At 46.6% G+C, this 26,840-nt stretch overlaps 1 protein-coding gene and 1 non-coding gene across 2 annotated transcripts in view; one reads left to right on the top strand and one right to left on the bottom strand.

Moving 5' to 3' along the window:
• Window positions 1–26,840, top strand: part of ITSN1 (intersectin 1) — a 229,022-nt gene that overhangs the window by 9,718 nt on the left and 192,464 nt on the right. The window lies entirely within an intron of this gene.
• LOC126026600 (U6 spliceosomal RNA) lies at window positions 23,807–23,913 on the bottom strand. Its single transcript, XR_007501824.1, has one exon. It is a non-coding gene; the product is annotated as a U6 spliceosomal RNA (small nuclear RNA).

The raw sequence follows: 26,840 nt of genomic DNA, 5'->3' as shown, positions 1-26,840 counted from the left end.
TAGCTCTGTGTTAATGCAAATCAAAAATAACAGGGCCGGGCTGAAGAGATAGCATGGAGGTAAGGCGTTTGCCTTTCATGCAGGAGGTCATCAATTTGAATCCCGGCATCCCATATGGTCCTCCTGCCTGCCAGGAGCAATTTCTGAGCCTGGAGCCAGGAATAACCCCTAAGCATTGCCAGGTGTGACCTAAAAACCACAATAAATAAATAAATAAATAAATAGATAAATAAATAAATAAAAATAAAAAAAATAACAGGGCACAGCAGGGAGGGAATTTGCCTTGCATGCAACCAACTTGGGTTTGATCCTTGGCATCTCATGGTTCCTGAGCCTGCCAGGAGTGATCCCTAGGAGTGATCCCTAAGCTCTGAGCATCTCCTGACATGGTTCCAGCTCCCCCCCACCCCCAGTTCTATAATACATTGTAGCTGGTTTCATTTTAAAATTTGTTTTTGATATGGGGCCACAACTGGTGGCGATTGGGGGACCAGGCAGTGTCAGGATCTAATCGAGGTAGGCAAAGCACTCACTTTGCCCTTTGAACCCTCTCTCCAGGCTCTCATTTATTTGTTTTAACTTGTATTTCTCCTTGGGGTTGATCCTTCATTTTCTGCTGTTGTTTGCACACAAGTTTCCTCAATAATCTGGCCTCTTGCTCCAATGCTTAGTTCCCACAGTGTTTTTTGGTCATTCGTTTCTGTAGTGCTGCTCAACTTTTTGGCATGGTGCAGATGTGGGTGCTGTTCTGGTCTGGGTGAGTGGTTGTAATGACTGGCATTGCACCTGGAAGCTGAGGGTGGCTAGAGCTCACCTGGAACTCAGGTCAAGTCCCCTGGTGGGAGGCTGGAGAGAGCGGAGCATGACTGAGCACATGCAGGGCATGTGGGAGACTTGGGTTTGAGTCCGCAGAGCACATGGTCTGCAGTGGACAGCTGGAAAAAGACGTGCCCTGCACTCCCCAGCACAGAGCCTGGAGTAGTACCACCAGATGAGTTTCAGTGACTGAGCTTTGCCCAAGTAAAGTCTGGAGCCAACTCAATATCAGCCCTCAGAGACCTTATATATTTATTTTAGGTTGTCTTTGGTTATTTCATGTGTATGATTTTTTTTCTTTGCTTGTTTTGTTCTCCCATCCCCTCCGGCCCCACCCAGTGACACCCAGGCTGTTCGCTCAGAAATTGCTCCTGGCTTGGGGAACCAATATGGGATGCCTGGGAATTGAACTGCGGTCTGTCCTAGGCTAGCACAAGCAAGGCAGGCGCCTCACTGTTTGTGCCACCATTCCGGCCCCTGTTTGTTTGTTTGTTTTGGGGCCTCACCTGACCATGCTCAGGGGTTACTTCTGGCTCTGTACTCAAGAAATAAGGTGTTTGGGGAGCCATATGGGATGCTGGGGATCAAAATCAGGTTGGCTATTTGCAAGGCAAATGTCCTATCCATTGCAATATTTCCCTAGCTCCAAAGGATCATAGTTTTAAAAACTCAATTTTTATTCTAGGATTTGTTGTCTATTATTATTATTAAATATTTTGGTTTTGGGGCCACACCTGGTGGTACTCAGGGATTACTCCTGGCTCTGTGCTCAGAAATCATTCTTGGAAGGCTTGTGGGAATCTTACTGGGTGCCGGGAATCAAACATGGATTGGCCCCAATGCATGGCAAATGCCCTACTCACTGTGCTATTGCTCTGGCTCCTTGCCACTTACTTTTGTTTTGTTTTTTTGTTTTTGTTTTTTTCCTTTGGTGGGGTAACCTTAGGGCCACATCCAATATGCTTAGGACTTCTCCTGGTTTTGTGTTCAGAGATCACTTCTGGTGGTGCTTAGGGGAACTTTGTATAGTGCTGGGGCTCAAACCTGGTCCATCTGCACATAGGTCTAGTAACTTAAGACCTGTATCATCTCTTCAGTGCCATCTTGCATCTTGTTGATGTAACCTTGCCAAACAGTGGTGATTTTTTTTTTTTTTTGATTTGTTTTTCTTGGGCTATACCCGGTGACACTTAGGGGTTATTCCTGGCTATGCGCTTAGAAATCGCTCCTGGCTTGGGGGACCATATGGGACACAGGGGGATTAATCTGCATTCTATCCTAGGCTAGCGTGGGCAAGGCAGACTACTTGTGTCACCACTCCAGTCCCAATAGTGATGATTTTTTTTTCTTTTTTTTTGGTTTTTTGGGCCATACCCGTTTGATGCTCAGAGGCTACTCCTGGCTAAGCGCTCAGAAATCGCTCCTGGCTTGGGGGGACCATATGGGATGCAGGGGATTGAACCGCGGTCGCGATCTTTCCTTGGCTAGCGCTTGCAAGGCAGACACCTTACCTCTAGCACCACCTTCCCGGCCCTGATAGTGGTGATTTTTATTTATTTTGTTTCTTTTATTTTTGGGCCTCACCTGGTGGTTCTCAGGGCTTACTCCTGGCTTGTTCTTTTTGGGAGAGGAGTATTTGGGATTTGGGGCCACACCCAGCGGTGCTCAGGGGTTACTCCTGGCTCTGCCCTCAGAGATAGCTCCTGGCAGTCTCGGGGGACCATATTGGGATGCCGGGAATGGACTGTGGGTCAGCTATGGGCAAGGTAAATGACCTTCCCTTTGTACGATGACGCTGGCCCTGCGCTTTTTATTTTCTCCTTGTAAATAGCCATAGCTGTGAACAAGAGTGATCAAAAGCAGAGAAAGTGCAGGCAGAGGCTCCGGATCTGGGGATTTAGAGTGATAGGCAAGGTCAGTGTGCAGATACAGGCATTGCCTTGTGTCTCTCCTGCACCACCAGCCTAAACAGGAAGGAAGAGAGAGTTTGCCTTTCTTTCCAAACATCCTACAATCGCAGTGGTGTTCTTTCCTGTCACATGCATTTATACCACATGCCAGAAATGACTCTGGAGGTGGTCAGGCTGATGGAGAATACTGAGGGCCCTTGGATGCATCTGAGTGGGGTTAAGATCTATTGGTCTACTGTTTCTTTCCTGTTTCCTACCTAACACACTAGATTTCATATATATGTTTTTCCCCATCTTTGAGCAAAACTTGGTAGTGTTCCTGGGTCTGCCACATGCAAGCTAAGTGATCTCCTGGACTATTTCTCCATCTCTTAGATTTTTTTTTTTTAATTTTTTGGTTTTTGGGCCCCATCCAGCAGCGCTCAGGAGTTACTCCTGGCTCTGTGCTTAGAAATTACTCATGGCGGGGCCGGGCGGTGACGCTGGAGGTAAGGTGCCTGCCTTGCCTGCGCTAGCCAAGGACGGACCGCGGTTCGATCCCCCGGTGTCCCATATGGTCCCCCAAGAAGCCAGGAGCAACTTCTGAGTGCATAGCCAGGAGTAACCCCTGAGCGTCACAGGGTGTGGCCCAAAAACCAAAAAAAAAAAAAAAAAAAAAAAAAAGAAATTACTCATGGCAGGCTCAGGGGACCTTATGGGATGCCAGGAATCGAACCCAAGTCTGTTCAGGGTTGGCCACGTGCAAGGCAAACACTCTCCTGCTGTGCACTGTGCTATCTTTCTGGCCCCATGCTCTTAGATTTTTAATTTTGATTTCAAACTGTCAAGAATCTAAATCTCAGTCTGATTTATCTGATAACAATAACAAGTTCTTATTAGCTTAGTTGTGGTTGTTTTATTATTTATTTTGGGAGGGAGCACATCTAGCAATGCTCAGGGGCTAACTCCTGGCTCTGCACTCAGGAATCACCCCTGGTGATGCTGAGGGACCATACGGGATGCCAGGGGGGTGGTTTGAACCTGGATTGTTTCTTTTTGGGGGGTGGGTCATAACCTGGTGACGCTCAGGTGTTATTCCTGGCTATGTGCTCAGAAATCACTCCTGGCTTGGGGGACCATATGGGATGCTGGGGATGGAACTGAGGTCTGTCCTGGATTGGCCTCTTTCAAGCATGTGCCCTACCCACCTTACTAACTCTGCAGCCCCTAAGTTTAGTTTTTATAAATTAGTTTTAAAAAATCACATCAGGAACCCTCAATATTTTTGTGGAGGTTTGGGTTTGAATCACACCCACCAGTGATTAGAGTTTATTCCTGGATCTATCTGCTAAGGGATCAATTTTGGCAGGACCATATGTAATGTTGAGAGAGCGAACCAGGGGGTTGTCTGCATGCAAGACATACATAACCCTCCTGTTCTCTCTCTCTGTTTCTAGAGCCCTCAACTTAAAAAAAAAGGAACCTCTGTGCTAAGCTGATTTTTATCTGAAAGGACTTGAGAAAGAAAAGAAAATTGTTAGTAAGAGAAGGAAAGGGTGGTGAGAGAAGGAAGTCAAAGGGAATTTGTTTCCATACTACAATTTTCCCTCTTCACAATTTAATATTGTCAGAACTTTCTCATACACAAATGGCAAAATCAGAAGGGCCGGTAAAGGGGTCGGAGAGATAGCATGGAGGTAAGGCGTTTGCCTTTCATGCAGGTGGTCATTGGTTCGAATCCTGGCGTCCCATGTGGTCTCCTGTGCCTGCCAGGAGCAATTTCTGAGCGTGGAGCCAGGAGCACTGCCAGGTGTGACCCAAAAACCAAAAACCAAAAAAAAAAAAAAAAAAAAAGAAGGGCCGGTAAAGCCTTCTCTTGCACAGGGTGCTTGCCAGAGTTGATCCCTGGTGCCTCATGTAGTTTCCTGAGCACTGCCAGACATGATTCCTGAATGCAGAGCCAGGAATAAGCTTTGAGCAATGCGGAATGTGGTCCCACAAGAAAGTTAAGGGGCCAGATCTGTAGCTCAGCAGATAGGGCACTTGCCTTGCTTGCCACTGATCTGAGTTCAATCTCCAGCATCACAGATGGTCCCCTAAACCTGTCAGGAGTAATTTCTGAGTTCAAAGTCAGGATTAACCCTTGAGCCCCCCTGGGTGTGGCCCAAGAACAAATAAAAAAGTTTAGATAAAAGAGGTGGGTGGAGATGTCTTAGATCACAGATAACTGTGATGTCTTAGGATTCTAATTGGTTGGGTTTGTTCACATATGTGGCCAGGCACAGCAGCATTCTCATTGGCTATTCTCAGTCACCTTTTGTGCCAGTTGGCCTGGTCAGCGCAGGAACTTTTTTTTTTTTTTTTGGATTTTGGGCCACACCCATTTGACGCTCAGGGGTTACTCCTGGCTATGCGCTCAGAAATTGCCCCTGGCTTGGGTGGACCATATGGGACGCCAGGGGATAGAACCTCGGTCTGTCCTATGCTAGCGCTTGCAAGGTAGACACCTTACCTCTAGCGCCACCTTCCCGGCCCCAGCGCAGGAACTTTTGGAATTGACAGAAAACATGTGAGGGAGCAGAAGGGGGAACTAGGCAGGGCAGTCGGACGGTACTTGGGACACACATCACATGTGTACATGTGTGATCCTGCGACAGGGTCTGAGCATCTCTAGTAAAACAACAAAAGGGCCCATGCTTGTGAAAGTTGTTTGCTATTCTTGCTGTTTCTTGATCCCTTTAGGACCTGTCTGTGATCACTTAAAGCTGTAATCACCTTAGATCAGCTCTTCCTTTTATAACTGTGTTAAACTTAGGGACCTTATCTGTGCTCCAGGCCATCATCAGCTTTCTTCATGGTCTTTCACATCAGTTTGATCACTTATGGGATGGTAGACTTCCCATGATTTTTTTTGTTTGTTTGTTTTTTGGGCCACACCCAGCGGTGCTCAGGGGTTACTCCTGGCTGTCTGCTCAGAAACAGCTCCTGGCAGGCACGGGGGACCATATGGGACACTGGGATTCGAACCAACCACCTTAGGTCCTGGATCGGCTGCTTGCAAGGCAAACGCTGCTGTGCTATCTCTCCGGGGATTTTTTTTTTTTTTAATTTAGTGAGTTGGGGGCTTGTTTGTATTCTCTCAACTCATAATTGGAGGGTTTGAACTTCTAGCTCATCTGGAACTGCTGGGAAAAAATACACACGTCTGCTATGGGAAGGAGCGAGAAAGGGTCTCCTTTTTCATACCAACTGCTTTTTCTTTTTTGTTTAAACTAGATGCTGGTAAAGATAGCAATTTGATTTCTTCCAGAAGGGCCTGAGTTACATTTTTGAGGAGTTGATTTTCCTTGTTCTTTCTTTCTTTTCTTTTCTTTTCTTTATTTTTTTTTTTTTTTTTTTTGGTTTTTGGGTCACACCCAGCAGTGCTCAAGCATTACTTACTCCTGGCTCTATGCTCAGAAATCGCTCCTGGCAGGCTCGGGGGACCATATGGGATGCTGAGATTTGAACCACCATCCTTCTGCATGAAAGGCAAACGCTTTACCTCTATGCTATCTCTCTGGCCCCCAATGTTTCTTTTTTTAAGAGTTAAGACTGGTAATAGTGTTACAGTGTTGAATGCATGTGATATCTTTGAAGAATATGTATTTACTTTTTTTTGGGGGGGGAGTGGTTTTAGACCACCTACGGTAATGCTCAGTGGTTAGATACTCCCTGCTCAGTGCTCAGAGGTTTCTCCTGGTGTTGCTTGAAGAACCATGCAGTGCCTGAAATCAAAACAGTCATTCAACGTGAAGGCAAGTACCTGACCTTGTGTACTAGCTCAATGACCCTGCACTTTTTTTGTTTGTTTGTTTGTTTTGGGGCCACACATGGCAGTGCTCAGGTCTACTGTGTGGGTGAAAACAGAGAAAGCTCAGCGGGGGTGGGGGGGCACTGAGCATTGTGGGCAGGGCCAAAACATACCCAAGTATCTGTCTTTCTCTGGCCAATGTACATCTGCACCCCCAGAACAAGCGCTGCATAGAGAGGGGCACGAACTTGCAGTGTGGGAAGGGCAGAGGACAGAAGGACCACGGGGTTCGGAAACAGCTGAAATGAACCACACATCTGAGGTTTCAGCTGCTTTGGGAAGGAAATGAAACAGAGAGGAAACCCATAGGGAGGGAAAAAGGAAGAAAGGCTAAGAACCATAAAGTACAGAGGAAACTCTTGCAAAATTATCAATTTTTTTAAAGCAGAAGAAACTTTGTTGCAAATTGGTCTTTTTCTTTTTTCTTTTTTGCTAACCCAGTAGCTTCAGGGGTTACTCCTGACTCTATGCTCAGAAATTGCTCCTGGCAGTCTCAGGGGACCATATGGGATGCCAAGGATTGAACCTGGGTCCACTGCATGCAAGACAAGCACCCTCTTTGCTGTGCTATCATTCCAGCCATTGCCTGAACCTTCTCTGATTCTATCATTGATTACTAGAAGTTGTCTCCCATCATGCCTCCATAAACCATTTCTTTTTGTTTGTTTGTTTGTTTTTTGGGCCATACCCGGTAATCCTCAGGGGTTACTCCTGGCTATGCGCTCAGAAATCGATCCTGGCTTGGGGGACCATATAGGACGCTGGGGGATCAAACCGCGGTCCATCCTAGGCTAGTGCCGGCAAGGCAGACACTTTACCTCTCCGGTCCCAACATTTCATTTTTTGTTCAGGGGCCATCTCTGGTGGTGCTCAGGGCTTTCTCTTGGCTCTGTGTTCAGGGATCATTCCTAGTGGGGCTTAGGGAACAAAGTGGGTTACTGAGGTCAGCTGTGTGCAACGCAGTGCCTTACCTGCTTTCCTATTGCTCTGGCCCCTTTAGTCCCTGTTTAAATTCAATCTGGCTGAGCCACTGTGCTTCAGTTAATGATAAGGTAAATGTGTTGTGTAGAATTTCAGAGCAATCCCCTAATCTGTAGAACCAGGCATACTCCCTGTGTGGGAAGATATAAGGACCAAGGCTGTGGAATCTCTTTTCTAAAGAATATTTTCTGGTTCCAGAGAGATAGTACAGCGGGTAGGGTGCTTGCCTTGCACCCTTGGCATTCACAAAGTATTTGCTAAGTCACAGAACATTGGAAAACATGTAAGCCCTTTGTAATGCTTACATAAATAACAGATTTTGTAAAAACTCACTGTTTTATAAAGCAAAGACTACCTAATCAGAGGATCAGCAGCATTTTGCATAATGGAGGAAACAGATGGATTCTCTCTGTTCCCAATAGTCAGTGCCTTGGGACATGTTTTCTCTTAAGTCATCGAAGAAAATTTGACCTGAAAAAGATTGATCTATTGGAAAAAGCACCAGTCTTCAGGGGACAGAGTGATATAGCATAGTGGGTAGAGTGTTTGCTTTTCATGCAGCTAACCTGGGTTTGATATCTGGCATCTCAAATGGTCCCCCAAGCATCAACAGGAAAGACCCCTGTGCACAGAGCCAGAAGTAACCCCTGAACACTGCTGGGTGTGGCCCAAAATTTAAGAAAAAAAAAGTACCAGTATTCAAATGTCATTTTCAGAAACGTTTTATTTTTCTTCAGGATTGGTTTCAGGATGAAATCTAAAATCCTGTCAGCCCCTTTCCAATTCTCTTTCTAACCAAATCCGTTGAGGTGTCTTATGACTTGAATGGTCACTTCACCCCCTGTATGTGCTTTGGGTATCATTCTTGTGTTGATCATTTGGACATTAATCCTGACTCACCGAGTAACATGGACATTCCAAAGGATGGTACAGATGCTAAAGTAGAACAAGACCACAAAACCTCGTTGGTGACTTTCAGGGCTTTTCTTTTCTCTAAATCTTGGAAAGTTCCCTGAGGCAGATAAAAGTTTTCCAAACTTCCAGTTTCCGGGCCCCCTCCCCCACCTTAAATTTCATCAGATAAACCACTGCCCACTGGATTTCTGGAGGCAGCAGATGTGCTTTTTTTTTTTTTTTTTCCACACCCAGTGATGCTCAGGGGTTACTCCTGGCTATGCGCTCAGAAATCGCTCCTGCTTGGGGGACTATATGGGACACAGGAGGATCCAACCTCGGTCTGTCCTAGGCTAGAGCTTGCAAAACAGATGCCTTACCTCTAGCGCCATGGCTCTGGCCCCAAGATGTGCTTTTAATATAATTTTGTTTTTGGTTTGAGGCCACAGCCTGCGTGCTCAGGAGCTACTTCTAGCTTTGCACTCTGGAATCACTTGTGGCAGGCTCAGGAAACGCATATGGGATGCTCGGGATCGAACTATCATTTCAGCCCAATGTGCTTTAGTTTTGAGATGCTGTGTGCAGAGCATTCACAAGAATAAACATCACGGGGGTTGGGGGTGGGGGGTGAAATGATAGCTCAACGGAGAGGGCATTTGCCTTGCACTTGGCTGACCTGGATTTGATCCACAGCATTTTAGATGGTTCCCCAAGCCAGCAGGATTTGGTCCTAGAGCTGAGTGTGACTCCAAAACAAACGAAAGAACCCCTCACGCTTAGTCAAAGGAGAATCTCAGCTTGTTGCAAGAGAGAAGGAGGGGCGAGTCCAGTCTGGAGCTACTCATCTGGATCAAATCTGAAATGGCCAAGTGCAAAGCAAAGGCCCTATCACTCTGGCCCCACCAGCCACGTCTTCCCTTGGGGCCTCTGACTATGATACAGTACTTGGCAAAGGACTCCTCAAGGGCAGTGAAGTAAAGGAAACTTCTTTCACTATGTAAGGGGAGTGCGTGGCCCTGAAGAACTTAGGGACTTCTAGGAGCTTGATGTGCTAACTAAGGTCATGCTTCTGTCTCAGTGCTAATCATAGCCATGGAATGGGGAGGGACTCGAGCATTTTTGGATCCCTTAAAGGGGTTCATGGGCACTCCAGGGCACTGGGACTCGGCTGCATGTGCTCTGTCTTGTCTTTCTAGTTCCTTCCTTATCCCTTTTTTCTTCCGTGCCCCCCCCCCCCCCACTTTCTTACCTTTGCCCACACTCTAGGCATATTCTGTTCCTGTCACTTCTCTGTTCCTTTGCTTTCTCTGCTCCTCCTGGTGTGCCTTCCACACTGTGTATACTTTACCTCATTTGCTAGTCACCTTCTTGTGGGTGGACACCACTTCCAGCCCCCCAGTTTTAGTTTTTGACTTTGGGACCACATCTGGCAGTCCTCAGATCACTTCTGGCTCTGTGCTCAGGGATAATTCCTGGAGGAGCTCCAGGGGTCTTATGGGGTGCTGGGAATCAAACTTGGATTAGCCATTTGCAAGTCCAGTGCCTTTTCTGTTGGACTATCTCCCTGACCTGGTTCCCCATTTTTTTGGTTTGTTTCTTCTTTGGGTCCCACCCATGGTGCTTAGGGGCTGCTTTGGACTTGCTCTTTTTGGTGCTTGGGACCATGGTTTGCCGGGAGAGTGAACTTGGGACTCCAGCTTATGTCTACTCATTCTTTGGGCTATCTTCCTCACCCCTATTTGTTTTGGGTTTTGCTTTAAGTAAAGCATATAATTGCTTCCTCTGAGTCATCTCTAGGGTCCAATGTCTACTTTTGTAGAAACTTAAGGATTTTTTCTTTTTTCATTTAAGCATTTACACCCAGGCAATTCTCAGGGATTACTCCTGGCTCAGGAGATCATACGGGGTAGCAGAGATTGAATCCGGATCTGCCATGTACAAGGCAAGCACCTTCCTCACAATGTTATTGCTTCAGCCTTTACAGAGCCTTTTTTGTTTGTTTGCTTTTTGTTTTGGGGCAATACTTAGAGATACTCAGGGGTTACTCCTAGTTCTGCTCTAAGGAATCATTCCTGGTGGCTCAGGGGACCATATGGGATGCTGGTGATCAAACCTGGGTCAGCTGCTGACGAAGCAAGAGCCTTACCTGCTGGGCCCCCATTTTTTCTTTTCTTTTTTTTGTCTATACCTGGCTTCACTCAGGGGTTATGTCTGGCTCTACACTCAGAAATTACTCCTGGCAGGATGGTGGGGAGACTATGGGATCCCAGAGATCGAACCTGGGTTGGCCGTGTGTAGGGGGCATTTTGTGCAAGGCAAAAGAGCCATTTTTTTTTCATCAGGACTTTGTCCTGGGATTCTCCCCTGTTGCAGGAGAGTTCATCACATCCCTGACCTTTTAGATAAGCCATCAGGGTTATGCTTAGTGACTTCTGTCATTTTCTGACCTTTACTGTGGTCCCTCCCTATCCCCAGGTACCCAGGAGCTTACACTGCTGGGTCCGGAAAAATAGTTGCTTATCTCTGAAAATGTGCCTGTTGCAGAGAGTACAGACCCACATATCAGCCAGTCTATCAGTTCATTACACCTAGCATGCTGGACAGCTGAGCGTTCATTTAGAAAAAAAAAATCTAGGGCCGGAGAGATAGCACAGCAGTAGGGCATTTTCCTTAGATGCTGGACGGTGGTTCAAATCCCGGTATCCCTGGGGCCGGAGAGATACCATGGAGGTAAGGCGTTTGCCTTGCATGCAGAAGGACGGTGGTTTGAATCCTGCCATCCCATATAGTCCCCCGAGCCTACCAGGAGCTATTTCTTTTTTTTTTTTTTTTAAATAGCTCCTGGCAGGCGCGGGACCATATGGGACACTGGGATTCGAACCAACCACCTTTGGTCCTGGATCGGCTGCTTGCAAGGAAAATGCCACTGTGCTATCTCTCCGGGCCCTACCAGGAGCTATTTCTGAGCATAGAGCCAGGAGTAACCCCTGAGCGCTGCCGGGTGTGACCCAAAAACAAAACAAACAAACAAATAAAAAATTCTTGTGGTGCTGGAGCTATAGCATAGCAGTAAGCGTTTGCCTAGCATGTGGCCAACACAGATGGACCCCTGTTCAATTCCTGGCATGCCATATGGTCCCCTGAGCCTACCAGGAGTGCTTTGTGAGTTCAGAGCCAGAAGTAACCCCTGAGTGCTGCCGGGTATGACCCATAAAACAAAAAACACATAAAAAAAAAAAAGGAAAAAAATCCTTGAGTTTCTGCAGAAGTCCACATTGGGGGGGCCCTGGCAATGATTCAGAGGATGCCAATATGTGCTGTACCTGTAGGAACGTATTCCTGGCCCTTGAGGACCACTGGGAGTGACCCTTGAGCACTATGCCAGAAGTAACCCCTGAGCACCATTGAGCATGACCCCAAACCTGGGAAGATAGGAAGTGTATGGGTGTGTTACCACATTATAAAGTGGCATTAATTTTTTATCAGAACTGACTTCAAGGGCTGGAGCATATGTCCACATGCCCAAAGCCCTAGGCTCCATCTTGGCACCTTTGACCTGCTGGGAAGCATCAGATTCAGCCTTGGTGGTCCCCCAGTCATGCTGGGGGGACCCAGGTAGACAAGGGACACTCACCAGGTAGGCACATTTCAAAACTTCCATCCGTCCCATGGCCTTTATAGAATTAAAATTCTAGACAAAGCAGTTCTTATTCTAGAACTGACCTAAACTGTCTCAATTCCGAGCCCCCACCCCATCCCTAACACCATTATTGTAGGGCTAGTGGTCCTCAAACTATGGCCTGTGGGCCACATATTGTATTTGTTCCCATTTTGTTTCTTCACTTCAAAATAAGATATATGCAGTGTGCATAGAAATTTGTTCAAAATTTTTGTTTCTACTATAATCCGCCCCTCCAAAGGTCTGAGGGACAGTGAACAGGCCCCGTTTATAAAGTTTGAGCTGAGGCTGGAGAGATAGCATGGAGGTATGGTGTTTGCCTTGCATGCAGAAGATCTGTGGTTCAAATCCCAGCATCCCATATGGTCCCTGAGCCTGCCAGGAGCATAGAATCTGAGCATAGAATCTGAGCGCTGCCGGGTGTGACCGAAAAAACAAACAAACAAACAAAAGTTTGAGGACCTCTGCTCTAGACTGCCTCATTGCTCCACAAATGAAATCTGCTCTCTTAGCATTGCATATGTTCAGAGTGGTTTCATTATGAAATACAAAATACCTTTATTTACCTTTTAGGTTTCTCCCCAGTTTGACCTTCAGCTTACAGACGGTTTAATTACAGGTTTGAGGTTAGCTGGATTTATAGGACCTGATTTGGCAATGTCCCCCTTCCCAGTTGGATTTTCTTTACTTGGGGGGATCCACACCCAGCAGTGTCCAGCTTGGCACTCAGAATCACTCCTGTCAGGCTTGGGGACCGTAAGGGATGCCGGGACTTGAACCTGGGTCGGCTGCCTGCAAAGCAAACACCCTACCTGCTGAGCTATAGTTCCAGCCCTAGACTTTTTGGTTTAGATCTGAGAGATACAAGGCCTTGCCTTGTATCAGCCAATCTTGGTTGGTATCCCAAGGATGTCCTGAGCACAAAGCCACGAGTAACCTGAACACAGCCATGTGTGGCCCCCAAATTGAAAAAAAACATAAGGCCTGAATCGTTTGCTTCTCATTCAGTTCTTCTTCTGCACAGCCCCAGGGGGCTCACCACTGTCAGACAAGAGGCAGAAGGTCAGTTTCCAGCCTTACTTCTTTTCTCACAGGACTCCCCCCTCTTTTTGCAGCTCTTCTGGTCACACCGACACCCCTTTTTGGCCACCTGGTCTGTCCAGGTGTGTCCTAATTGTGGTACAAAGAGCAGGGACCAAGGGTGTGGTTGGAAAAGAAACCACGGGAAGGTTCAGCGTTGTGAATTAAGAGGAAAGTTCAGGACAAAGTGAAGCTTCGAAGCTGCTAAGGGCTGAGGTGAGACCATACAGGAAGGATGATTTCCGGTGCCAAAGGGTGGACTTGTTACTCACTAAATCGAGAACCTGCTGGTTTGGTCCCAAACCTGCACCTTTGCTTTGCCTGTAGGGGGCTGGGTTTTCCCTGGGAAGGCATCTGGTGCCCAGTGTGGGTCACCCCTGAATCCTGAATCTGAGGTTGAGATCCAAAGGCAAAATTGGGGCTGCTCCCAGCTCAGTGCTCCGGAGTCCTGCAGTGGTCGATATTGAACATGATTCTCCCACAGGCCAAGCAGGAACACTCCGGGCCACCAAGCCAACATTCTGGCCTTCCTCACATGCACTTATTAAGGGCCGGGCAGACATCTTGAACCTATGTGAAATGGTATGCAAAGGCCCTAAGGAATTGCAAGCCAGAAACTCACACCACAAGCTCTTCACCCACAAGCCAGTCCCTCCACCACATGGAACGATGAGCCAAGAAGGCAGTGTCCCCTCCAGGCCGCCCCAGTTTTTTGGGAAAAACAAAGCCCACCCCCATGGGCAGAGGAAAAAGACAGATGAGGCAATGGGGAAACATCTCTTTAACATGTAAACCAAAGGAACTAATTGAAAGACACCTAATAAGGCAATATGAGGACCAATCCAAAGACCTCTACTAACAAACTGCCTTTTAAAATTTAATTCTTGGATTTGGGGGCCATCCCACCTATGATTTTTTTTTGGGGGGGGGGGAACCACATAAGTGGTGCTCAGAGATTACTCCTGGCTCTGCATTCAGGAATCACTCCTGGCATGCTCAGGGGACCATAAAGGATGCCTGGAATCGAACCTGGGTCAGCTGCATGGAATGCAAATGCCCTACCTGTTGTGCTGTCAATCCCATCTCATCTTTTTACTTTGAAAATGTTTGTTTTGTTTTGTTTTTGTCACACCCAGCAGTGCTCCAGGGTTACTCCTGGCTCTGGGCTCAGAAATCGCTCCTGGCAGGCTTCGGGGAACCATATGGGATGCCAGGATTTGAACCACCTTCTGTCCTGGGTCGGCTGCTTGCAAGGCAGATACACTACTGCTGTGCTATCTCTCCGGTCCCTGCTTTGAAAATGTATTAATTTATTATAGTTCAAGTCACATGTTTGTAATCATGTTAACATTTATGGAAGGGATGTTTGTTTTTGGAGGTGCCAAGAGGAAGAGATTCTCTTGGAGATGCTCAGAGGTTACTCCTGGCTCTGTGCTCAGGAATTATTCCTGGCAGTGCTCAGAGGACTCTGTAGGATGCCAAGGATTGAACCTGGGTCAGCTGCATGCAAGGCAAATAACCTCCCCACTGTGTTATTGCTCCCCTTCCCCCAGTTGGGACTAGCCCCAGATAGGTGTTCCTGGAAATAAAGCTCTGGCCCCACAAGGGACTTAGTTTCTTACCTTGAGCTTCCTGGGTGGAAAGGTGTAGAGCCCCCCCCAGCAGGAGCTCTAGGAGAAAGTTCCAAAGTGTGGGGGGATGTCACCAGGAGTTTCCACACTCTGCCTCTGACTTCGAAGAACAACAAAGCTGAAGCTGATTCCTCCAGGACACACACTGTTGTGTGGTCGTGGACTCCTAAAGATTCAGAGGGTCGGATAGTGTGGGACCCTTGCTTCACACTCGGCAAACCCAGGTTCCATCCCTCACACTGTCCCCTGAGCCTCACTAGGAATGAGCCCTTAGTGCAGAGCTGGGGTTTGCCCCTGAACATTGTTGGATGTGATCCCAAAACAAATCAAAACAAAAAAGGGAAAAGAATGAGGTGGGGCAAAGCATTGAGGGATTTTGTGGGGGCTGGGTGGATCCCAGCAGTCCAGTGATTTTCAGGGTTCACTTCGGGTGCATGGGAGAACTTGCGGAGTCTGGACTGGAACCAGGGCCTCCTGCATGCAAAGCATGAGCTCTGTCCTTTCAGCCGTCTCTCTTGCCAGTATTTTTTTTTTTTACTCGTCTTGGCATTTTAAAAAGGGTTCTTTTGTTCCTTTCCTTAAGCTTTTGTCTATTTGTGCACTTCCCTCTGCAGTCCTCAAAATTCCTTTATTAGGGGGTTATGACAAGTAGGGCTGGGGACAGGCTCCTAGCCCTTGTGCTCAGGCTCAGGGTCACTCTCCTGCGGTGCTCCTCTGCTAGGGGACCGCCTGCTGGCAAGGATTGAGCCCAGCCTCTAGCTGACACAAACTAGACACAGCCCTTTGCACTCCCACGCTCCCCGTGTGCGCCCTCGCGTCCTCTCATGCTTGCCTCTTCAAATGAAAAACTCAGATCACACTAAATAGCATGTGTGTGTGGAATGAAATAATCTCTCCCAGTGGTTTCCTGTTTGCTCAGATGCACAAGTCGGAAACCCCTATCTAATCCTGGATCCTTCCTCTCTGCCTTACACCAGCCTGTTGTAATCAGGAACTATTCAATTGGTGTTAATTCCTCTCTCTCTCTCTCTCTCTCTCTCTCTCTCTCTCTCTCTCTCTCTCTCTCTCTCTCTCTCTCTCTCTCTCTCTCTCTCTCTCTCTCTCTCTCTCTCTCTCCCTCTCCCTCCCTCTCTCCCTCTCTCTTCTTTCTCTCTCTTCTTTCTCTTTCTCTCTTCTCTTTCTCTTTTTTCTCTTCTCTCCTCTCTCTCTTCTCTCCTCTCTCTCTCCTCTCTTCTTTCTCTCTCTTCTTTCTCTCTCCTCTCTCTCTTTCTCTCTTCTTTCTCTCTTCTCTCCCCTCTCCTCTCTCTCTCCTCTCTCTCTCTCTCTCTCTCTCTCACTCTCTCACTCTCTTTCTCTCTCGTTTTTGAGCCACACCTGGTGATGGTCAGGGGTTCCTCCTGGCTCTATGCCCAGAAATCGCTCCTGGCAGGCTCGGGGACCCTATAGGATGCCGGGATTCGAATCACCATCCTTCTGCATGCAAGGCAAACGCCTTACCTCCATTCTATCTCTCCAGCCCCTCAGGGGTTATTCTTGGCTCTGCAAGTGCTTGCGCAGACTTCCAGACAGATGCTGGAAGTTTTTGTTTCTGTTGAGTCTAGTGATACCTACCATATGAAAATGAGAACAAAGAAATACCTTCTTTATAAATTGAAAACCAATGCAAAACTCACTTGAAATCACTTGAAAACCAATGCAAAACCCTTTAGAAACTTGGGATTGGAGAGAGTACAGTGGGGAGAGTGCTGACTTTGCAAGAGGCCTACCCAGGCTTCATCCTCAAGAACCCTCGTAAGCATTGTTGGGTGTGGCTCCCTCCAAACTTCCCCTCACACTTACATACACACCCTTCTTTTAAAATTAGCATAAAAAAAAACTTGGGAACAAAAAAATGTAGTGAGAAACATGATGCTGTGTTTGCAGTTCATGGGGAGGGAGAGACCCAGGAGCTCAGGGCTTTGCATCCTGGCAAAATTATTTTGCATATTTGTAGGTTTCTTTAGTGTTAGACAGATGATTTCCCCCTTCTCATTTTTGCACCCCATCCTTTGATCTGCATGATCTCTAGGCCTGATCAGAACCAAAACTCCCCTTTAGGGGCCAGAGTGGTGGCGCAAGTTGTGGGGGGTGTTTGCCTTGCGCTGACATAGTACCGCACCGAGGTTCGATCCCCCGGCGTCTCATATGGTCCCCCAAGCCAGGAGCAATTTCTGAGCGCATAGCCAGGAGTAACCCCTGAATGTTAGTGGGTGTGGCTAAAAACCAAACCAAAACAAACCAAAGCTCCCCTCTTTTTGGGATCATACCCAGTGGTGCTCAGGGTTTACTCCTGCCTCTGTACTCAGGAATCACTCCTGACATTGCTCAGGGGATGACCTTAAGGGATGGTGGGGATTGAACCTAGATTGGCAGCATAAAAGGCAAACACCTATCCACTGTCCTATCACTCCAGCCCCCTTTCCTCCCTACTATCTCTCTCCTCTCTTTTCTTTTATCTCTTTTCTTCTTGTCTCTCTCTCTCTCCTCTCTATGCTTTCCCCAATTTCCTTCCCCTCTCCCCCACCCCATGCTGGGACAGAACTTGGAACTTTATTTTTTTTGTTTTGTTTTGTTTTGTTTTTTTTTTTTTTTGGTTTTTGGACCACACCCGTTTGACGCTCAGGGGTTACTCCTGGCTATGTGCTCAGAAATCAGCCCTGGCTTGGGAGGACCATATGGGACGCCGGGGGATCGAACCGTGGTCCTTCCTTGGCTAGCGCTTGCAAGGCAGACACCTTACCTCCAGCGCCACCTACCCGGCCCCAGAACTTGGAACTTTATACATACAAGGCAAGTTTTATAGTGCTGAGCTAATTCCACCAATGTTCTCCTTTTTGGGGGGAGGGGTGTTTGGGTCACACCTGGCAGCACTCAGGGATTTCTGGCTCTACGCTCAGAAATCACTCTTGGGTTGAGACCAGTGAGGTGGCGCTAGAGGTAAGGTTTCTGCCTTGCAAGCACTAGCCCAGGAAGGACCTCGATTCGATCCTCCGGAGTCCCATATGGTCCCCCCAAGCCAGGGGCAATTTCTGAGCGCTTAGCCGAGAGTAACCCCTGAGCATCAAACGAGTGTGGCACCCCCCCTCCCCAAAAAAAAGAAATCACTCCTGACATGCTCAGGGGACCATATGGGATGCTGGTATTCGAACCACCATCCTTCTACATGCAAGGCAAAAACCTTACCTCCATGCTATCTCCTGGCCCCATCTTTTTTTGGGAGGGGCCACATCCAGTGACACTCAGGGATTACTCTTGGCATTACACTCAGATCCAGAAATCCCTCCTGGCTTGGGAGACCATATGGGATGCTGGAGGATCGAACTGTGGTTTGTCCTGGGTCAGCCACTTGCAAGGAAATGCCTACTGATGGGCCATTGCTCTGGCCCCTATGTTCTCCATTTTTACTTATTTTTTGAGTTTTGGAGCCAAATTCCTGGCCTTGTATTCAGGGATCACTCCTGGTGGGTTCTGGGGACCATACATGGTACCAGGGATTGAGCTCAGGTAGGCTGCATTGCAAGGCACATTCTACCTCTCCCATAACCCCCTGCAATTGTTTTTCTTTTTTCTTTTGTTTTGTTTTGTTTTTTGGGCCACACCCTGGGGCACTCAGGGTTTATTCCTGGCTGTGCGCTCAGTAATTGCTCTTGGCAGGCTCCAGGAACCATATAGGATGCTGGGATTTGAACCACTGACCTTCTGCGTGCAAGGCAAACACTTTACCTCCATGCTATCACTCTGGCCCCAGATGACTTTTCTTTTTCTTTTTTTTTTTGGTTTTTTGGACCACACCCGTTTGATGCTCAGTTGTTACTCCTGGCTAAGTGCTCAGAAATTGCCCCTGGCTTGGGGGGACCATATGGGACGCTGGGGGATCGAACCTCGGTCCTTCCTTGGCTAGCGCTTGCAAGGCAGACACCTTACCTCTAGTGCCACCTCGCCGGCCCCAGATGATTTTTCTGATTCAAAGGTGGGATCATTTATAAGCTACTTTTCTTTTTTAAAAAAAATTGGTTTTGGGGGCAATTTCTGAGCGCATAGCCAGGAGTAACCCCTGAGCATCAAATGGGTGTGGCCTGAAAACCCCCCAAAAATTGGTTTTGGGGCTAGAGAGATAGCATGGAGGCAAGGCATTTGCCTTGCATGCAGAAGGACAGTGGTTTGAATCCCGGCATCCCATATGGTCCCTCGATCCTGCCAGGAACGATTTCTGAGCAATAGAGCCAGGAGTAACTCCTGAGTGCCTCTGGGTGTGACCCCCAAATTTTTTTTGTTTTTTTTTTTAAAAACTCTATAAAGATACCCATGACATTCTTCAAAGAAGTGGATCAGGCACTTTTGAAATTCATTAGGAACAATAAATACCCTAGAATAGCTAAAGCAATCATTGGGAAAAAAGAATATGGGAGGAATTACTTTCCCCAACTTTAAACTTTACTACAAAGCAATAGTGATCAAAACAGCGTGGTATTGGAATAAAGACAGGCCCTCAGATCAGTGGAATAGGCTTGAATACGCAGAGAATGTTCCCCAGACATACAATCACCTAATTTTTGATAAAGGAGCAAGAAATCCTAAATGGAGCAAAGAAAGCCTCTTCAACAAGTGGTGTTGGCACAACTGGCTAGCCACTTGCAAAAAATTGAACTTAGACCCCCAGCTGATATCATGTACGAAGGTTAAGTCCAAATGGATGAAAGACCTCGATATCAGACCCGAAACCATAAGATATATAGGACAACATGTAGGTAAAACACTCCAGGACATTGAGACTAAAGGCATCTTCAAAGAGGAAACTGTACTCTCCAAGCAAGTGAAAGCAGAGATTAACAGATGGGAATATATTAAACTGAGAAGCTTCTGCACCTCAAAAGAAATACAAGAGCCACCCACTGAGTGGGAGCAACTATTCACCCAATACCCATCAGACAAGGAGCTAATCTCCAAAATATACAAGGCACTGACAAATTTACAAGAAAAAAACATCTGGGGCAGGGAAGGTGGCGCTAGAGGTAAGGTGTCTGCCTTGCAAGTGCTAGCTAGGACGGACCGTGGTTCGATCCCCCGGTGTCCCATATGGTCCCCCAAGCCAGGGGCGATTTCTGAGCACATAGCCAGGAGTAACCCCTGAGCGTCAAACCCAAAAACCAAAAAAAGAAAAAAAAAAAAAAAGAAAAAAACATCTAATCCCAGGCCCGGAGAGATAGCACAGCGGTGTTTGCCTTGCAAGCAGCCGATCCAGGACCAAAGGTGGTTGGTTCGAATCCCGGTGTCCCATATGGTCCCCCATGCCTGCCAGGAGCTATTTCTGAGAAGACAGCCAGGCGTAACCCCTGAGCACTGCCAGGTGTGACCCAAAAAATCTAAAAAAAAAAAAAAAAAAATCTAATCCTATCAAAAAATGGGGAGAAATGGACAGACACTTTGACAAAGAAGAAATACAAATGGCCAAAAGACACATGAAAAAATGCTCCACATCACTAATCATCAGGGAGATGCAAATCAAAACAACTATGAGGTACCACCTCACACCCCAGAGATTGGCACACATCACAAAGAATGAGAACAAACAGTGACAAACAGTGTTGGTGGGTATGTGGAGAGAAAGGAACTCTTATCCATTGCTGGTGGGAATGCCGTCTAGTTCAACCTTTACGGAAAGCAATATGGAAATTTCTCCAAAAACTGAAAATCGAGCTCCCATATGACCCAGCTATACCACTCCTAGGAATATACCCTAGGAACACACAAATACAATACAAAATTCCCTTCCTTACACCTATATTCATTGCAGCACTATTTACCATAGCAAGACTCTGGAAACAGACAAGATACCCTTCAAGAGACGAATGGCTAAAGAAACTTTGGTATATATACACAATGGGATATTATGCAGCTGTCAGGAGAGATGAAGTCATGAAATTTTCCTATACATGGATGTACATGGAATCTATTATGCTGTGTGAAATAAGTCAGAGAGAGAGAAAAAGACGCAGAATGGTCTCATCTATGGGTTTTAAGAAAAATGAAAGACATTCTTGCAATAATAACTTTCAGACACAAAAGAGAAAAGAGCTGGAAGTTACAGCTCACCTCATGAAGCTCACCACAAACAGGGATGAGTTTAGTTAGAGAAATAACTACGTTTTGAACTATCCTAATGATGAGAATGTACGAGGGAAATAGCAAGCCTGTCTAGAGTACAGGCGGAGGTTGGATGGGGAGGAGGGAGATTTGGGACATTGGTGATGGGAATGTTGCACTGGTGATGGGTGGTGTTCTTTACATGACTGAAACCCAAACACAATCATGTATGTAATAAAATTGTTTAAATAAAAAATTAAAAGAAATAAAAATAATTTTTATAAAAGAAAAGCAAATATTTAACTGAGATCAACATTCTAAGGAATAAGGCAGCTCATCTTTAATGAAAAAAAAAAAAAGAACTTGGCACTATTTGGTTTTACCTATTTCACTTATCAAAAAAACCCCACAGAATCAGCAGCCAGAGCAAGAGTGACTCTAGGGCATTTATTTGCCTTGCACACTGCTGACCCAAGCTAGATAGATCTCTGGCATCCCTTATGGCAGGGGTCTCAAACTCAATTTACCTGGGGGCCGCAGGCGGCAAAGTCAGGGTGATCCTTGAGTGCAAAGTCAGTAGTAAGCCTTGAACATTGGGGGGGGGGTGACCCAAACAACTAAACAAAACAAAACAAAACAAAAAAAAGATTCCTCTAGGGCAGGGGCACAAAATGTTGTATGGAGGGCCACAAGTTTGAGACCCCTGCCTTATGGTCTCTGAGCACTTCCAGGCAGGAGTGATTTCTGAGCACAGAGTGAGAAGCCAGCCCTGAGCATAGTGGGTGATCCCAAATCAGAAACAAAAACAAACAAAGTTGCAAAAATCGAGGCAGGAGAGATAGCATGGAGATAGGGCACTTGCTTTGCATGCAGAAGGAAGGTGGTTCAAATCCCGGCATCCCATATGGTCACCTGAGCCTTCCAGTAGCAATTTCTGAGCCTAGAACCAGGAATAACCCCTGAGTTTTGCTGGGTGTTACCCCCCAAAAAACCCAAAAAACAAAAAAAATTGCAAAAATCCATGGGGCCGGAGAGATAGCACAGCGGCTTTTGCCTTACAAGCAGCACCTAGGACCTAAGGTGGTTGGTTCTAATCCCGGCGCCCCAGATGGTCCACTGTGCCTGCCAGGAGCTATTTCTGAGCAGATAGCCAGGAGTAACCCCTGAGCACTGCCGGGTGTGGTCCCCCCAAAAAAAATCCTTCCGATTATTGAGTTCATCAAGACATTAACATAGTCACGTGTGTGTCCTTTTTATGAATCCTGGCGCTTCTTAGCTCACCAGGCTGGAGGTTCAGAGCCAGAGCCCACAAGGCTGTGCTGTTGGGACCCCCTAGTGCTGAGGGTTGAGTGGGGTAGGGGTGGGGAGAAACCCTGTCATTCTGGTGATTGAACTGTGTTGGCTGCAACCAAGGCCCTCATCTTACACCTTTCCTACTTCTCTGCATTATAACCCTCTCCCTGTGATGTTAGAAGGTACATGCACAGAGACAAGGCTCTGCAGGGTAGGGAGATTGAGGGCAGAGACAAGTGGACTTGGGTCGGATTTAAATAAGCAGCTACTTATCACTTTTCCTTCTTCCTCTCTCTCCCCTCCTCCCTCCCCCCCCCCTTCTCTTCTCACTCCCTCTCCCTCTACTCTACACCTGGTAGTGCTCAGGGCTTACTCCTAGCTCTGAGCTCAGAAATCATTCCTGGTAGGCTTGTGGACCTTATGGGATGCTGGGGACTGAACCTGTGTAGGCTGAGTACAAGGCAAATGCCCTCCCCCTGTGCTATGGCTCCAGCTCCCACTTGGGTTCTCTTGGCTGTTACTTGGCTGCTCTCTTGTCTCAGGTTCCTGCCTTAGGCCATGGGAACTTTTGCTAGTCTCCAAAGCATGGGTTACCTAGTTTCCCCTCAGTGATCCGTTGGGGCCCTCCTGGATTCCTTCTCTCTGCAGGGAAGAGAGGAAGGTGACCCTGAGATGTTCTGCTCCTGGGTGGAGGGGCATGCTAGGTGGTGCCATGAGCATGTGTAGGGAATAGCTTGGTCTTGTGACTGAGCATACAGTAGTCTGTCTGGTTGGTTGGCTCCGTGCCCTACCCCTGCCCCATGTAATTAGCTGGTGTGCACTGAGCATGGGGAAGGAAGTCAGCTGTGTTTATGGCTGAGCACAGAGAGGACAAGCAGGGATGTCTCTGGAAGGCCTCAGAGACCTTTCCAGCATCTTCACAGGTAGGTCTTTCTCTCCTGGCGGGCCTGTGGATTTGCTTTTAAGAAAGCTCTCAGCTGTTCTGTTGAGGGACCTGCTAGCCGCAGGGGTTCCTTAAATATTTGTGGGGTGTCAATGCTGGGAATTGTTTGAAGCATAGTTGGACAAGTGGCTTGCCTGAGATTGGGAGATAGGATGGTTCTCTAGGCTGGAGTTCTGGGGTTCCCTAAACTTCAGCAGGAATCTGCATATATGTGGACCTAGTCCATTCTTTTTTTCACCACGTATGGGGTCTGTTTTGTTACTGGATCAATCCCAGTGGTGCTCAGGTGTTACTCCTGGCTCTGCTCTCAGGAATCATCCTGACAGTGCTCAGGGGATCCTAGGAAATGCTTAGGATTGAACCCAGATTGGCCATGTGCAAGGCAGATGCCCTCCCCACTGTACTATCGTTCCAGCACCAATAATACACATTCTTGCTAGAAAGTGTCACACATTAGAAACCTATTCTAGAAGAGTCTCATTTTCCTTGAATTGTATTTTATCTCTTGTGTTTATATCCTGTTCGTCACTTGGTCATTTCCGTTCAGTGTCTCTTGCGTGTGTAGCAGCACATTTTGGGATGTGTTTTGTCCCAAGTGAGGTTTTTGTGTTTTTTTTTTTTTTTTTAAATATGGAATGCTTCACGAATTTGTGTGTCATCCTTGTGCAGGGGCCATGCTAATCTTCTCTGTATCGTTCCAATTTTAGTATATGTGCTGCCGAAGCGAGCACCCAAGTGAGGTTTTTAATCTCAAATGATATATTTGTTGATTATAAAAGAAAAACAGGGGTTGGTGAGGTGGTACTAGAGGTAAGGTGTCTGCCTTGCAAGTGCTAGCCAAGGAAGGACAGCGGTTCAATCGCCCGAGGTCCCATATGGTCTCCCCAAGCCAGGGGCAATTTCTGAGTGCTTAGCCAGGAGTAATACTTGAGCATCAAACGGGTATGGCCCGAAAAATCAAAAAAAAAAAAAAAAAAAAAAGAAAAGAAATACAAATTATGAGCAACCAACAGCATTCAGTTTCTTCAGATACAACTGGTGGCTAATTTCCAAAATTTATTGGAGACTTAATCTTTTGTTTGTTTGTTTGTTTTTTGGTCTTGAGTTTGTTTTGTCACTTGGCAGGCTCTTGGGAATCACATGGATGCTGGGTATTGAATCTGAGGTCCATTATATTATCTCTCAGACTCCAGGTTGATTTCTATATACTGAACATCATTAATGGGATGGGGACATCTGGCATCGCTGGAAGATTATTCCTGACTTTTTGCTCTGTGTTTGGGGTGTTGCTCCTAGTGCTGTGCTGGGGATTGGGGTTCATCAGTTCCTGGTCTCCCCCATGCAAAACATGAACTTTGTCCTTCGGGGTATTTCTCATCCCTCTGTGCTTAAAATCTCCACATTTTTTTTAAATTTTGAATTAATTTCTTTTAAGTTTAGTTTATTTATGTATTTATTTATTTATTTTTTGGGTTTTGGTCCCCACCCGGTGATGCTCAGGGGTTACTCCTGGCTGTCTGCTCAGAAATAGCTCCTGGCAGGCTCGGGGGACCATATGGGACACTGGGATTCGAACCAACCACCTTTGGTTTTGGATCTGCTGCTTGCAAGGCAAACACCTCTGTGCTATCTCTCCAGGCCCTAGTTTATTTTTTTTTAAGAGTTGGAGTGATAGCACAGTAGGCAGAGTGTTTTCCTTGCACTTATCCCATCCAAGTTCTATCCCTGGCTTCCCATATAGTCCCTCGAGCCTACCAAGAGTAATTTCTGAGTTTAGAGCCAGGAATTTCTAAGTAATTTCTAAGCTTAGATCTTAGACCACTGGGTGTGGCCCCCAAATATAAACAAAAGTGATAAAACAAAAAAAACTTCCTTAAATGCATTTTTTGTTTGTTTCTTTTTCTTGGTCATGCTCAGGGGTTACTCTTGACTCTGTGGTAAGAAATCACCCCTGGCAGGTTTGGGGGACCATATGGCATGCAGGGGATTGAACTCACGTCCATCTACTGTGCTACCACTTCAACCTAAAACTGCATTCTTTTTTTTTTTTTTTTTTTTTTTTTTAGGTTTTTGGGCCACACTGGTGATACTCAGAGGTTACTCTTGGCTCTATGTTCAGTAATTATCCCTGGTGTGATCATGGACCATATAGGATGCTGGGGATCAAACTCTAGGTCAGCTATGTGCAAGACTAGTGCCTTACTAGCTGTTTTATCTCTCCAGCCCCTGAATTTTTTATGTTAACCTCCCTACCCCATATGAATTTGGTGGGGGGGATTGGGGCCATACCCAGCATCCCTCAGCTGTTACTCCTGCTGTACACTTGGGTCATTCCTGGGTCAGCCCAGTGCAAGGCAAATGCTCTAACTGCTGTTTGATCACTCTGGCCCCAATAATTTTTGTTTGTTTGTTTTTGGGTCACACTCTGCAGCGCTCAGGGGTTACTCCTGGCTCTACGCTCAGAAATTGCCCCTGGCAGGCTTGGGGGACCATATGGGATACTGGGATTCAAACCACCGTCCTTCTGCACGTAAGGCCCTACCTTCATGTTATTCTTCAGCCCAACAATTTATTTTTTTTAACACCTGGTGATGATCAGAGGCTACTTACACCCATTGATGCTGGGAGGTAGGTGGGACCATGTGGTGCTGGGGGTCAAACTAAGGCCTCCTCATGCAGAACCGGGGCCCAGCCTTCCAAGTTATCTCATATCTTCTGGAAGCCTTTTGTTTGTTTTTGGGCCACACAGGGTTTCCTCCTGGCCCTGACTCAGGGATTATTCCTGGCAGACTCAGGGGACTATATGTGGTATGGGGTGAATTGAACTTGGTCAGCACATACAAAGCAAACACCCTACCAGTGTGCTATTGCTTTGGGCCAGGGGCATTTTTTTCTTGTTTTGGGGCTACATTGGCGATGCTCCTGGATTCCTACTGGCTCTGCACTCAGGAGTCACTCCTGGCGGTGCTTGGGGGACCATTTAAGAATGCCAGCGATCAAACCCAAGATGGTTTTGCCTACCTACTATACTATCACTTGACCCTTTGAAGCTTTTGTTGTTGTTGTTTAAGGTACAGAGGACCTTAATCTGTCAAATAATGGCTTTTCAAACAACCTTTGAACCTCCTCTCCACCGAGGCTTTTTTCTTTCTTCCCCCACTAAATTTGTCTCCCAAGAGGTTTCAGTAATTACTGCCCAGCCTCTGAATCCACACTCATTGGCATTTCAATATTTGCTAGCATGACAGGTGAAAAATAGCATCCTTGTTTTAATTCAATTTTTGACTGATTAAGTACCTAGCACCTTTTTTTCATGTGTTAATTAGCCATTTATCTTCTCTCATATTTCTGCTCTTGTTCTTGTCACATTAGCTTTTGGAGTTAATATTTTTCCTTAATTTATTTGAGCTCCTTAAACTTGGGGATATTAATTCCTCCTGTGCTTCAGCAATTCCCCCATTTTTCATTTGCTCTGAAAATGGTGCCATTTTTCTTTTCATAGAAATTGAGAGACATAGCCTCTTTTATTCTGCCAATCTTTTTTCCCATCCCCATTTCTGCCCATGAGGTTGGGTGTGAGGTCCTCTCTCACATCCAATTACATTCTCACCTGCCTTTCCTTTTTCTTTCTTTTCTTTTTTTCTTGGACACACTCGAT

This window comes from Suncus etruscus, chromosome 13, assembly GCF_024139225.1.
Source record: "Suncus etruscus isolate mSunEtr1 chromosome 13, mSunEtr1.pri.cur, whole genome shotgun sequence".
Classification (NCBI taxonomy): Eukaryota; Metazoa; Chordata; class Mammalia; order Eulipotyphla; family Soricidae; genus Suncus; species Suncus etruscus.
The sequence above is the reverse complement of the archived record's forward strand: the minus strand, read 5'-3'. Positions and strand labels throughout refer to the sequence as shown.